Below are 15,715 nucleotides of genomic sequence, written 5' to 3'. Positions count from 1 at the left end.
AAAACATAAAACCCTAAACATTTTTAATGAGCTAGGGCTGAGTTGGAATTCTGCAGAAAAAACATTCTGCCTGATATTCGATCGATCGAGTATAAACTTCAATCGATTGAGCCAGGTCGAAAGTCACTAATACTTCTGCAGCCACTCGATTCTAACTTTACATACAACACATACACACACTTTGAGCAAGCCTAAACAAGATTAACAACTATTTTGATCATGGTTTGCCAACATTATATATTAGAGTTCTAAATACATTAGTTCCTGTAAGGTTGAATTTAATCAACCATTGTGTTGGTTTTATTCCATGTCAAATTTGCTTGTAATTTAGTAATTAGTAACCCTGTATTTAGGTGGGAATCATGTAAGGGTAGTGAGTGAGAGAGTATGAAGACATGCTTAAGATTGTGCAAGGATGCAGAGGCTCGTGGTTGGGACTCGCGGGTGACTCGTGACTGGCAAGCCACCAACTGCAGTACACGAGTGAAGTGTGTAGAGAAGATGAACAGTCATGCCAGCTGGAGCACTACAAGACAAAAAGTCTGGCCTGGCCGTTTTGTTATCTCTCGGCTTGAACTCGCGACTTAGTCAAGTTGCGAGGTCAAGCTACCAGCCAACCCTGTTTTGAAAAATCTGACTCTTCGCATTCCACTCTCACCCCAGTATAAATACCCCTTATACCCACAAAATGTATAGAGCTTCCAGATAAAATTTTGAGAGAGACACCCTAAAGAAAAACAAGATTGATTCATCTACAATCTTTACATAAAGACTCTTCAAATTCCTCTACTCTCATCCTTTCTATTGTTACGTCCTTGAGAGGTTTTTACACAAATCTTTTTCTCGCCATACTCACATTTATGAAAAGGCTATTTGGTGCTTTGGGAAGCAATTAGGAAGGGATCAATGGTTATTGGTTGATACTATGGGCTATAGTGGAATCCGGTAAGTTAAAGAAGACAAAAGTTTAGCGTAACTTTGTTGGAGCAAAAAGCTTGGAGGGCTTAGGTACAATGGGTAGATTATTAGGCTTGGAGGATCTTCTGCTGTTCATGTATCCCGACTTCATTCTTTAGTAGATTATTGATCGCTTGGAGGGCGATAGAAAGGTTTTACGCAGAGGGCTTCGGTTTCCTCTTCAATAACACATCATTGTATTGGCCTTATGTTTGCATCTCTCTTCCCTTAATCTTTGCCATTTAATTTCTACTATGGATGTGATTTTATTTGGTTTTGATTGTTTATCAATTCTGGTATAAGCTTATAATCATTTTCCGCATATATATTGTTTGATATAAAACTTGAATTGATATTTTGTAAATTGGGGGTCTAAACGTTCATAGTGGTTTATACACTATTTGAACATTCAATTGGTATCAGAGCGGGTATACTTGTTGTGGTTTAAATACCTAAGTGTGATCTTTGACCCCTTGTCTTATTAGCCATGGATTGTGCTTTGTATGCCTTTTTATATGATTTGGTTAATAATGAATGTAGCATGTCACGTGTTTGTGAAAATGTCTCTATGAGTGTTAATCCTCATGATTATGATGCTATGTTACATGAATCTTTTGGTATTGTTGATATTCCAAATGACAAGCTCTTGAAGAAAAAAGCTAAAAAGTTTCAAAAGAATTTGAGCAAGTTATTTTGTGAAAATGATGATTTGACTGCTAAGCTCAATGAATCCAACAAATTGGTTGAGAAATATAAGAAACTTGCTGAAAATTCTCTTGAAAAGCTAAAAGAGTTTGAATGTTGGAATATAGACTTAGATGCTAAATTTGTTTTGTCTAACAAACTTGTTGATAAGCTAAAATGTGAAAATGAATCTCTTAAGATGCATGCCAAGTGTTTGATTGCTGACCTTATTGCTAAAAATGATGAAAATATTTGTTGCAATCATGTTGTGGTACCCGATTTTGTGCCTATTGTGTGTTCTACCTCAAAGGACAAATCGTATACATTCCTCCACATAAAGGAAATTAAAAGGTAGAGAGAAAGACTGTTAATTCTAAGCCTCTGTTTAGTTCTCAACTTAAGATTTTGGATGGATGTAAGTTTGTTCCAACTTGTCACTATTGTGATTTGATTGGTCATATAAGACCCCAATGTTATAAGTTGAAGAGATAACAAAACCATGTTGCTATATCCCTTCCCAAAAAGTCTAGTGGACCAAAATACATTATTTGTCACCATTGTAGTGCCTTTGGTCATCTAAGACCTCAATACTCTAAGTTTCATGCATTTAAAAGAATCAAAAGAAAATGAAAACTTGAGCTTTTTGGAAGTTATGCTAAGAAGGGTAAACTGGTTTTGATTGAAAATAGAATGTTGTTAAAGAAAGTGTTTAATGCTTTTAACTCCTTATCTATGTGCATCTCCGGTTCTTATTCTTCCAACCCTCGTCTCACTTTTCATGAGATACTCATTCCAAACAATCGTTCTGTTTGGATGAGGAAGGGTTCCTATGGTTGAGCTTGTGCTCTTTTGGTCATTGATCTAATTCTTTCAATTTTTGTAGGACCGTTCATGCATTAAATGTTATATCTTGATGCATTTTGTGCATCTTGCATTTATTCATATGCATTGTTTTTGTTTTGATCTTACTTTTATGTTTTAGTTTTATGTGAGTAAAAAATTCAAAACCACATAAAAAGTGAAAAAAAAATTCAAAAAGTGAAAAAAATTCAAAAAGTTTGATCGTATATATTTAAGCACATATCACATGTGAGTTTTGCCTTGTACTTTTGTACTAATGATTTTGTGCATTTACGATCTTAGATTATTCTTTATGCACTTATATCTTTGTGGGAAAAATCTTGATATCTTTATGGGAAAAATCTTGATATCTTTGTATGATTGTTGTAAATCGATCTTCAAACTTGTCATGAATAATTAGTCAATAGTTATGTTGGTTTTGATACATGCGTAGACTTATGCTTATATATCTTCCCACTCTTTTATTTTTGGGATAATTACAGTAAACCCACCTGTGGTATGGCCCGTTTTTACTTTACTTACCCGTGGTTCAAAACTTTATACTTTGCCCACCTAAGGTTAGTCCTGTTAGCTTTCTGTAACCCACCTCTCCGTTTGCCATTAGAAAAACACATTTTTAGGCAAAAACAAATATAACAAGAATAAAAAAGCTAGGGTTTTAAATTCTGCATGAACATTGACTTTAAGGTTGAGCAATACTGAAATTGGCCATCACTGTCATCTTCTTCTTTTGTCTCATCTTCTTCACCACCACCACCACAAGGTACAGACAACTCCACCCTATCACAACCTGAACACCAGGAAAATTTACAAGAGAAAAGCCTCTCAGCCATTCGATCTCTCCTTAATTTGAGCTCCTTTGGACAATCCGATGCTGCCACCATAATTGCATAGTCGATTATCTCAAAAATGTCTGAGTTCACTGTCCTAAAGTAATTCTTCCAGTAATCCAATGACCCTGATTTCTTCACCATCATTAAATTCCCAGGTTTTCTAGATCCAAAAAATCAGATTTCAGCAAATACCCAGAAATCAAAATTCTATTTTCATGTGGTTTTTGATAGTACCCAGATACGAAACAATGAATTATTGGTGATTTTTGATACTACCCAGGAACGGAAAGACGATAATTATGGAAATTCAATGAATACCTAGAACCTAAAAAATCAATCTTCCCTAGAATTTCAATTGTGGATTTGGATTTTTTAATCATTTTTTTCCTACCTTTTGGATTTTGTGTATGAGACATTAGCAGCTGCTAGAGCATATCTTGAATCAATGGCCTGCTTGATGAATCTCTTTCGTTCTTTACAGAGACGTAGAGCTTCATTTTTATCAGTTTTGGAGTTAGCATAACCCATTTTCTCAAAATCCAAGCACTACCCCTAGCACAATTGAACAAAAATCACTACATCAATAAGACCGCCAAAAGCCATGGCAATCTAAAACAAACCCCATTACCAGAACCTTCACAGTGAAATGAATCATTCAAAAAAATATTTAAAATCCACTTGAACAAAAGCTAGTGAAACTAAAATTATGGACAGTGAATATATTAAATCCGAAATTTCACTGCAATAGAACCACCAAGAACCCAACTTTCCACCCACTTCATGAAACTGATAAAAATGAAGCTCTGCGTCTTTGTTCAGATGGGGTTTTTCGTGTTTCTAGGGCTCACGAGGAAAAGTTTTAATGGTTCATGTTTTTGATCTGTGTTATGTTCTGATTTGTATTAAAAATGTGTTTTTCTAACGTCTAAGGGTGAGGTGGGTAACGAAGAGCAAACAGATTGAAGCTCAGGTGGCCAAAGTGTTATTGTTTTGAACTACAGGTAGGCAAAGTGAAAACGGGTCATACCATAGGTGGGTTTATTGTAATTATCCCTTTATTTTTTTGCTTAAAGAGCTCAAAAAATGTAAATCTCAAAATAAAAAGAGATAATGAGCTGCAAAAGTCGTCGCACATACTAGTATTTGACTAGGAAAAAGGGAAAGCGATTTTTATGAATATGCATGATGCGCAAAAAGCTAAAGGCATGTTTATCAAATTGAAATATCAAAAATTTTAGGCATCAATCTCAAAATGTGATGTATTGATTCAAAATGATCAAATGTTATGATTTGTAAAGAAGCCAAATGAAAAGTTTCAAAGATATGTAATCATTTTCTTGTGGGAGGTCATATATGTTCATTTCTATAATTGAGATAGACCACTTGACTTAATACTAGTTGTGTATGATTTGGTTGAATTGATCATTGAAGTTTCATTCTAGACTAAGGATTATTCCACACTTGATACACACACACACACAACACACATGTCTAATGTTCAATGAATGCCTTATTCATTTGTTCGATTGTACTTGTTTAAATGTGATGTGTGTGTACTTAACCATATATGGATTAATCCAAAATGATTTTTGATCATTTTATATGTTTTTGGTAGTGAGTTTTATCACTCTTTTTGTTCATGTTTTGTGCTCACTTGTTTTTTATTGTTTAAACATGTTTTGTGTTGAAAAATAGGTGTCTGAGTTTTTTGTGACTCACCTCGCTACTAGCGTGACGCACAAAAATTTTCGCAACTCATCTCATGACTCGGCAATCACACAGCGCAAGTCACAAGTTCATCTACAAGATTTTCGTGACTCACTCGGAACTCGCGAAAATTTTCATGACTCGCCCAATCGTAAAATGCCCAGAAACAGCTTTTTAAAGAGCTTTTCGTAGGAAACCTGTTTTTAGCCTCCCCCATCCTCTTTTAAAGCGCTTTTTCAATATTTTTACCTCAAAACCCAATCATTTTGAATGTTTTTTCATTCCATTAACATCTATAAGGTAATTTTAACTCTTTTCATTGATTTGAATCCTTAAATTATGTTTTAGTGAATTTTGTGCTCTTGGTTGGGTTTTTCATCATAGGGGTTGGGAAAACTTTATTTTTTTCAAATTTTTTATGGGATTGGTTTCTTTCGATGATTTGCTTTGGTTGTTGGCCATTTGTGGCAAAAAAAGCATGTATTAAGGGTGGTTTTTATGATATTCATACATTGTTTTACATTGTTGTTCATAGTGTGCACGTTAGGTGTTTGATAAAATGCCTCTTAAGCATCTTCTCACTTGTTTGGACTCTGATGAGTACCAAAATTTGGGGTTTCTCATGTTTCCTCATTAGGAACATGTTTGGATCATTGGTTATGTAGTTAACACACCCTTCCCCACATGTGCTTTTTTCATGCCTTGGTCATGCATTGCACTTTGCCACCTCTTGCACACACCTTGCTACCCTTGTCATGCATTGGTCTATACCTTGTTTCTTTATCCTAGCATGTCATGATTACTTTATGCTTTGTAGCATTTTGTTTTGTCTTATGTTTGAGCTTCTTTTTCTCATTCATTTCGCACCCCTCATGCATCATTATCCTTGTTCATACCTTTATCTCTTGCCTTCGTTTCTTTTTGACCCTTTGTCTATTTTTGACAAAAAGGGAGAGAGTATTGTCATTTCTATATGACTCATGTGCACACTCTTAGGGGGAAAAATTCTACCTTGTGCACATTTGTAGGGGGAGAAAGCCATATGGGAGATGCATATACTAAGGGGAGAAGACATTCCTTTTTGAGAAAACCTTGATGTACTTTTTTCTTGTTTTCTCGTTGTTTATGGTGCTTTGAGTTATGTTTAGTATCTATACTTTGCTACTTTCATCGCATCGTGCTTGTGTGTTGAACATGCATACATTCTTATGCTATTGTGTTTCATTGAATGCATGTTCGGATGATCATTTGCTTTGCTATGTGATCATTGTAGTCATTTCTATATGACTGTTTTGGTGTATGATTAAGTTGCTCACATGTTTCACATCATGTCTACTTGATTGCAATTTACTTGTTACATTATACTTGTCCTTTTATTACTTGCTTTACCTTGAGGGTCTAATGTGTTTTATGCAAGTGTTTTATGTTACAAGTATATATGTTCCAAGTGCATCACAACTTCTCATCATTTTGAAGGGGAGAAACTTTAAGCACTTTTAGTTTTATTTAAAATACTTTATAGTTTCTACCTGTTGCTTTTGTAATTTTTTAAAGTTCATGTACCCATGCTTTATAGCTTTAGTAATTGTTGTTAAATGTCATGCATTTTCTTTAAGTACATCACTCTTGTGCCCTTTGTTGGATTTCATATCCTTAATGCAATTTCCTAGTGTTGTTACATTGGTTGAGTGTTGAACATGTAAATGATACTTTGTAATTAAGTTTATTAGCTTGCATGTCCAGATGTTCATTCCATGTGTGAATAAGCATTGTGATCACTTTTTATAGTGAATGTTCATTTTTGGTCAAGTCTTGGTTTATTACTTATTTCCATTCTGCTTGATCGCATTGTGCTTACTCCATATGCGTTATAAGTTTTCCGCATACAGTGATTGTATTGTGTTGTTATGTTTCAGGAGATACTTGTCCTTATGGTTCAAGAGTTTCACAGATTTTAGAGTTAGGTGTGAGTGAGTTTTGATCAACTATTCCCAACTCAGGCATTAAGTCTAGAGTTTGTTGTAGGGTTTTGTCATGGAATAGCCAAAGTGGGAGATTGTAAGTTTAAATTTAATCAACCATTGTTTTGGCTTTATTCTATGCCAAATTTGCTTGTAATTTAGCAATTAGTAACCATGCATTTAGGTGAGAATCATGTAAGGGTAGTGAGTGAGAGAGTATGAAGAAATGCTCAAGATTGTGCAAGGATGTAGAGACTTGCGGCTGTGACTCGCGGGTGACTCGCTACTGGTAAGTTGCCAACTGCAGCACACGAGTGAAGCGTCCAGAGAAGATAAACAGTCATGCTAGTTGAAGCACTACAGGACAAAAAGTCTAGCCTGACCATTCTGTTATCTCGCGACTGGAACTTGTGACTTAGTCAAGTCACGAGGCCAAGCTGCCAGCTAACCCTGTTTTGAAAAACATAAATCTTTGCATTCCATTCTCACCCCAGTATAAATACCTCTTATACCCATGAAATGTAGAGAGCTTCTGGAGAGAATTTTAAGAGAGAAACCCTAAGAAAGACAAGATTGATTCATCCACAATCTTTATATAGAGACTCTTCAAATTCCTCTACTCCCATCTTTTCCATTATTACATCCTTGAGAGGTTCTTACCCAAATCCTTTTCTTACCATACTCACATCTGTGATAAGGCTATTTGGTGCTTTAGGAAGCAGTTAGGAAGGGACCAATGGTTATTGGTTGATGCTATGGGCTATAGCAGAATTCGGTAAGCTAAAGAAGACAAATGTTTGGCGCAACCTCGTTGGAGTAAGAAGCTTGAAGAGCTTAGGTACACTAGGTAGATTAGGCTTGGAAGGTCTTCTACTGTTCATGTATCCCAACTTCTACTGTTCTTGTGTTTGCATCTCTTTTCTTTTAATTTTTGCAATTTAATTTCTTTTGTGGATGTGATTTTATTTGGTTTTGATTGTCTATCAATTCTGGTATAAACTTATAATAATTTTTCACACATACATTGTTTGATATAAATCTTGAATTAGTATTTTGTAAATTGGGGGTCTAAACGTTTATAGTGGTTTCTACACTATTTGAACATTCAATTGGTATCAAAGTGGGTACACTTGTTGTGTTTTAAATATTTAAGTGTGATCCTTGACCCCTTATGTTATTAGCCATGGATTGTGCTTTGTATGCCTCTTTGTATGATTTGGTTAATAATGAATGTAGCATGTCACATGTTTGTGAAAATGCCTCTTTGAGTGTTAATCATCATGATTATGATACTATGTTACATGAATCTTTGGGTGTTGTTGATATTCCAAATGACAAACTCTTGAAGAAAAAGGCTAAGAAGTTTCAAAAGAATTTGAGCAAGTTATTTTGTGAAATGGATGATTTGATTGCTAAGCTCAATGAATCCAACAAATTGGTTGAGAAATATAAGAAACTTGCTGAAAATTCTCTTGAAAAGCTAAAAGAGTTTGAATGTTGGAATATGGACTTGGATGCTAAACTTATTTTGTCTAACAAACTTGTCAATGAGCTAAAATGTGAAAATGAATCTCTTAGGATGCATGCCAAGTGTTTGATTGCTGAACCTATTGCTAAAAATGATGAAAATATTTGTTGCAATCATGTTGTGGTACCCGATTTTGTGCCTATTGTGTGTTCTACCTTAAAGGACAAATTGGTGTACGTTCCTCCACATAAAAGAAATCAAAAGGTGGAGAGAAAGACTGTTAATTCTAAGCCTCTGTTTAGTTCTCAACCTAAGGCTTTTGATGGATTTAAGTTTGTTTGAAATTTATGTTACTATGTGTTTTGCCGCTGTGATTCATCCTACTAGTTGTTCTGTTGTAGAACATTTTTTTTTTTTTTAATATTTGCAGTGGTACATTTTTTTATTTTTTATATTTGTTGTATCAACTGTTTTGTTGTAGTATATCATTTTTATTTGCTGTATCAATTGTTTTGCTGTTGAACTTTTAATTTTTTTTTTTTTAATTTGCTGTATCAGTTGTTTTGCTATAGCAAACTTTTTTTTTTTTTTAATATAATTTGCTGTATCAGTTGTTTTGCTATAGCACCTTTTTTTCCTATATTTGCTGTATCAGTTGTTCTGCTGTAGTATCTTTTTCTTATTTGTTATATTAGTTGTTCTGCTGTAGGATTGATTATTATTTTGCTGAATTAGCTGCCCAGTAACATCATCTGATATACCTATTGTATGGTTTGGTCTGCTGTTTTTTTTTTATTATGTTTGGTGTACCAGATACTCTACTGTGACACCACCTGTTGCATTTGCAAGGATGCCTAGCCTGTTGCAGCGCTTTTTGCTCTGTCTAAGGGTTGGACATGTCTAACTTGTGCACAAGCTAACCTATAGTATAATCCTACTAGGCCAATCCCAACTCCCTTACCTATTAGTTCACAGACCTAGGTGTAGTAGAATGGGTTTTGGCCCATTGACGCAAAAGCGCCCCCCTCCCCCCCGCCCCCCACATTTAATTTGCGACTCCACTAGGGAGTTGGGAAATAGACAGGGAAGGACAAGCGAATCCTCGCGAGCCATGCCCATAAGATCTAAGATGATGCGGAACATGAGTGTTGTACCAACACAAGTAAAGTCTTGGCCGGCTACCCCATGCCAGCCTAGCCAGGCAGAAGGTGCCATTGGTGTGGGTGTTGTGCCATAAAAGTAGCAAAGGAATCCAATAGACAAAACCAACCTTTTTCATTGAGATGATGCAATCAATGTAGCATACCCAACAACAGTTGGTAAAGGAAATTCATCAGCTAAAGTCTAACAAGACTAAAGAAAATGGTAGTTAGCATGACCCTTAGAATGTAGTTGACAAAGAGGAAACCCCGAAGGGTGAATGCCCATAGAACACAGAACAACACTTTGCGATGAATGCGAATGTTGCGCCATTGTTGGAATGAGAAAAGGCCAAAACGCCCAAGGAGAGATTCTACTCGAGGAGACCACCATACCCTATGAGGTTGCTCAGCAAGCTGTACCCAAATAGATACAAGCCACCCAAATAGAAAGGAAAGTGCTATTAAGCACGTGAGCAAGTTTGTAGGCACCATGGGAACATTTACAGGAGACGAGGACATGTGCTTACTTGAATTTTCAAAATCCTTGTGTGACCATGCTTACACTTGGTATACTGGCTTAAAGTTGGGGTCCATCCCTACTTGGGATGACATGGTGGAAGTTTTCTGCAATAAATACTTTCATGGGGAGGAAACTGTGACACTTGCAACCTTGCAAGGCATAAAACAAAGGAATGGTGAAGATCTCACGGAATATATCAAGAGGTTCAAGGACATAACTCTTGATTTCCATGACTATTATGAAGAAAGAATGCTAGTGGAGATGTGCATGGGAACCACGATCATGGAGTACTGAGTTGTCCTCGAAAATTTGGAGATTTCATAATTCGCCCAACTATTAGAAAGGGCCAAAAAGACAGCCCAGTTAGTTAGGCCTAGCTTGGAAAAGTCAAAGGATCGAAATCCACCTTACAAGCTATGGTAGTATCCATTAACGTGAAAATAAAGAGGCCAAATGGGAGAGAATGCGAGAGCTTTCCACCCATACCATGCACATTGAAAGAGTTAGATGAACTTCTAGATAAATGGATCACAAATGGGATCTTTAAGCCTAATCAAGTTTCCAGAGAACCCATTAAAAAGAAACAGAGGGACCCACATTTCTGCCAATTACATAACTATGCGTTGCACGCTACTGCATAATGTTGGGTGCTTTGTAGACTGGTCCACCATAGAATCAAGGAAGAGACCCTTGAGTTGACCCTACTAGAAGTTCAGAGAAACCCACTCCTAATCACAAGGGAAAAAGAGTAGCAATAGTAGTCATTTGCATTAACCCAAGTGATGAGGAAGAGGAAAGGCCCTCATTGCCAACGGGAGCCATCATGACCTTGCAAAGGAGTTCCTAGTTCAAAAATCTATTTGACTAGTGGGAGCATAGGGACAATGAGAGAAGAATGGCCACAAAGGCCTTGTTAAGCATTGCCTAGGGAGTAGGGGTCGAGTGCCTTACCCTAGAAGCTCGGTTTAACCAGGCTTTTCTAGAAGACACTAATGAAATTAATTTCAGTGATGAGGACGTAGAGGTGAGATACTCAGATCATAGAAGAGTGCTTTATTTGGTAGCCTTGATAAATCAAATTCCTATGAAGCGAGCCCTAGTGGATACAGGCACTTCAGTAAACCTCATACCACTCAGTACATTGCAAGCAGCAGGATACATACAACTTTGGCTAAAAGTAGGCCCTGTGCTTATCTAACTCGCTTTCATGTAGTCAAGACGGAGGTCTTGTATCACATACTGTTGGGATGGCCATGGTTGAACAAGCATCACCTTGTCCCATCAATGTACCATTAGTGTGTGAAGGGGAGACTCAACGGTAGAACAATCTAAATAGTAGCAAACTTGTCCCCTTTCGAGCAATCAAAAGCCCATCTAGTGGAGACCATGTTTTATGACGAATGGGCCTTGTCAGGAGAAAGTTTAGTGTCCAAACCACCGGGCTTCTTTATGCCTAGAAGGGAGGATGTCGAAAATGACCCGAAACCTGATTTTAAGGAGCTTCTAGAGCGAAAAAGGAAAAGGAAAAAGGCTTCAACCATAGAATCAGACAGTTTGTGCGCTGTGTCAGGGTCAAAACACTTGACGGCAGAATAGTGTACACATTATGAAGGTGTGCAGGGCCCACTTGCAACATGCGAGAGGGTACCGGAAGAGGGCCTTAGCAGAGGACCCTAATATGTTGCATGGCCTAAGAAGATGCAAAGGAAAAGCATAACGAGGAAGTGGAGGAGAAGACAGTAGCAAGAGAAGAAATGCAAGTGGCAGCTGATAAGAATTTAGAAGAAGTAGATGTGGGATGGACTCATAGAAACCAAGCCCTAATTTAATCAGCTCGAAATTTTCAGAAGAAGAAAGATTGGACCTAATTTAGTTGCTAAGAGATTTCAGAGACATATTTGCGTAGAAGTATAGTGAAATGCTTGGGCTTGACCCAAGCCTAGCTGTACACGCACTCAATGTAGAGCCTAGGACTAGGCTAGTGGCCCAGTCGGGCCAGGGTGTTCCATACCGACATAGAGGCGAAGATAATATAGGTGGTGTAAAAGCTGCTCACAGCAAGATTCATCAAGCCAATCCAACACCCAAAGTGGCTGTCCAACGTTGTACCTGTCAAGAAAAAGAATGGGCAAATCAAATGTTGTGTGGATTTCAGAAATATCAACCAGGCCAGTCCAAAGGACGAATTCCCCCTGCAAAATTTGGAATTGTTGATAGATTCTACCGGTGGACACGCCATGTTATCTTTCATGGATGGGTTTAGTGGCTTCAACCAAATCTGAATGACACCCAAATATATGAAAAAGACTGCTTTCAGAATGCCCATCGGGAATTTCTATTACACGATGATGCCTTTCGTCCTGAAAAATGTAGGTATGACTTACCAACGCACCATGACTGCAATCTTCCACAACATGATACATCATGAAATTGAGGATTATGTGAACAACATTATGGTAAAGTCAAGAAAGTGCAAGGATCAAGTCAAAGTACTAAAAAAAGTGTTTAAGTAGTGCAGGCTCTTCAAACTAAGAATGAATCTATTAAAGTGTGCTTTTGGAGTTTTTGCCAGGACGTTTTCAGGGTTCCTGTTCCATAGGAAAGGAATAGATGTTGACCCAGCAAAAGCTACAATAGTAGCAACCATAAAGCCATTAGCCACTATTAAAGAATTAAAGAGCTTTTTGGGCAATGTCTTCTACATCAGAAGGTTCATACCAAGCCTAGCGTCGATTACCTCGGCCTTTGCAAAGTTTCTGAAGAAAGGAAAAAGTTTTGAATGGGGGAGTGAATAGCAGAAATTTTTCCAAAAGTTATAGCAGATTATGATGAACTTATTCACGATGCAAGCCCCAGTACACTGAAAACCACTATTGCTCTAATTAGCCTTAAGCCCAGCGACTGTAGGGGCATTGATAGCATAGGAGGATGGAGGGGGCATTGAGCAGCCAGTGTACTTCATTAGCTATGCTTTAAATGATGTTGAGATGTGCTATCCTCGAGCGGAAAGAGTATGCTTGGCAATTGTCTACATGTCACAAAGGCTATGTCATTACTTCTTAGCCTATGAAGTGCATCTCATGACAAAGTCCTATGCGATTAAAGTGATTCTACGACAACCCATTCTGTTTGGCAGAATATCAAAATGGTTGTTGCAATTATCACAGTATGACTTAAAAGTGGGAACACCCAAAGTGGTGAAAAGCTAGGCCACAGTAGATCTGTTAACCCAATTTCCTGTAGAAAAGGAATTCCTGCTGGATGATGAAGTACTTGGAGAAGTGGCTACGACAAAAATAGTAACAGACGAGTGGGTCATGAAGTTTGATGGCTCCTTTATGGCGAGATCAAGAGGTGTGGTTCTCTATCATGAAGAAGGACAGACATAGTGTTATCATTAAACTATAATTTCCATGCTCAAACAACACCGCTATATACAAGGCATACTTGATAGGACTAGCGATAGCCCTTGAAATTGGGGTCTAGCACGTAAGGGTTGTGGGTAATTCCAACTTGGTGGTTTGCCAAGCAAAAGGGAGCTTTTCTCTAAAGGAGCCAAGCTTGGCCCCTTATAGAACACTAGACTAGAGGATGGAAGAAAAGTTTTGCACATTTGAAATAGAGCATGCCCAAAGGAGAGAGAACAGATATGTGGATGCATTAGCTGTATTAGGTTCACAAATAGCCTTTGAAGGAAGCAACACCATAGTAGTGGTTAAAAAGAGAAAGGAGTCTAGAATTGAAATACTCAAGGAAAGATTCCTAGAAAAAGAAGGATGTGGGATAGATTTTATTAGGACATATGTGAGATTGTTAGAGATATATGTTATGTAAATTAGCTAATTCTTTGACAAAACGCACTTTACTTGCAATTTGGTAGATCTATGATGGATTTAGTATTTCAAAAAACAAGTGTTTAAGTTTAGTATTGAAGTCATGCATATTTGACCCAGAAACAAGTGAAAAAGTGTTGTTCATTAAAGCTCGACAGATATCTCGATAGAAAACTTTCTATTGGGGTTTAATGTTAAAGCTTGACAGAAGCTTGACAGAAACTATATCTATCGAGAATTACGAAATTAGAATTTCTAGATCTGATTTCACACATATCCATGAGTATTTTTGTAGGGTTTCTTTTTTCACTACCTTAGATATATATAAGGATTATTTTAAGGGCAGTCACATGGGATACAACTTAATGCAATGTGATTATGCATACAAATTGTGACCGGAGAATTTTTGCTCTAGTTCATCTTTCTCTCTGTAGAAGCTACTAATTCTTTACGCCAAGGGTTTTGTAACCAAGGAGCTTCCTGATCTTCATTGTTGGATGAACTGAAGAACTTTCAACCAACATCTTTCTCAAGTTAGTGTGTTAGTCATCTATTGGGATCCGTGCATCATTGGTTAGTCATGTATTGGGATCGTGCATTGAAAGGAGAGGTTGCCGCTATATTACAAGTCTAATTGGGTATTGGGATAAGGGTTCAACTGTAGGTTGGTATTAGGTACTGGGATTCTTTTTACTTGTAACTGCTTGTTTTGATAATAATGGATTCTCAAGAGTGGTGACCTTAAATTCACCCAATGGGGTTTTGCCTCGTTGTTTTCCCCATTCGTAAACAAATCACCTATGTCAAATTTATTTTACACTGCATTTAATTTAGTTGGTGATTTATTTGTGCTATTACGCTTATTACATGTAATTGAATCTAATTAATTTTCTTGGCTAATTAATTGATTAATTTACCAAAGGGGTCAATACATTCTTGCCCTATCATATTGGAAGGCCTCCATTAGGGAAGCCCTATTCAAGGAAGAAGATGTGGTAGAATGGAAGATCGTAAGGGACTATGTCTTCATGAAAGGGGAGTTATACTACAGAATGGCAGAAGGAATCTTGTTGAGATTTGTGGGCTGCAAAGAGGTCAAGAGGAAACTGGAAGAAGTACATAGCAGAACTTGTAGGTTCTGCAGAGAAATTAGTTTGTACTATAGATTGAAAAGAGCAAGCTTTTATTGGCCAGATAAGAAAAAAGAAGAAAATTAGGTTCAAAGCCGATGCAAGGCTTGCCAGGTTGCCATAGATCTAGAAGAAAGTTATGCCGTATTTACTCTGGAAGACTAGAGGAGCCTATTCGTAGAATATTTGGCAGATGAAACATTATCACAAAAACACGAAGAGAGATACAACTCATACAAGCTTAAGAAACTGGTGACCTGTTACTTCCTACATGAAGGAATTCTGTTTAAAAATGGGTACGATAGAGACCCAATGCAGTGTCTAGGGTCAGAAAAGGCCAAGGAAATATTGAAGGAGGCACACTTCGGTGAATGTGGGGAACACTAAGGGAGAAAGAACCTGTATAGGTGTAGCTTACAGATGGGACGTGGCAAATTTGTGAAGAAATGCCATGGCTGCCGGGTGCAAGTCAATTTGATCCATACCTATCCACAGAGCCTACTGAGCAAGGTTACTCCATGGGCCTTTTACACATAGGGGCTCGATTGGTAGGACCAGTTAATCCCCTATCCAATGGGTACATTTGGATCCTCGTGGCCACAAAATATTTTACTAAGTG

Source organism: Quercus suber, unplaced genomic scaffold (assembly GCF_002906115.3).
Source record: "Quercus suber isolate HL8 unplaced genomic scaffold, Cork oak 2.0 scaffold_63, whole genome shotgun sequence".
Taxonomy (NCBI): Eukaryota; Viridiplantae; Streptophyta; class Magnoliopsida; order Fagales; family Fagaceae; genus Quercus; species Quercus suber.
This window is presented reverse-complemented; position numbering follows the sequence as displayed.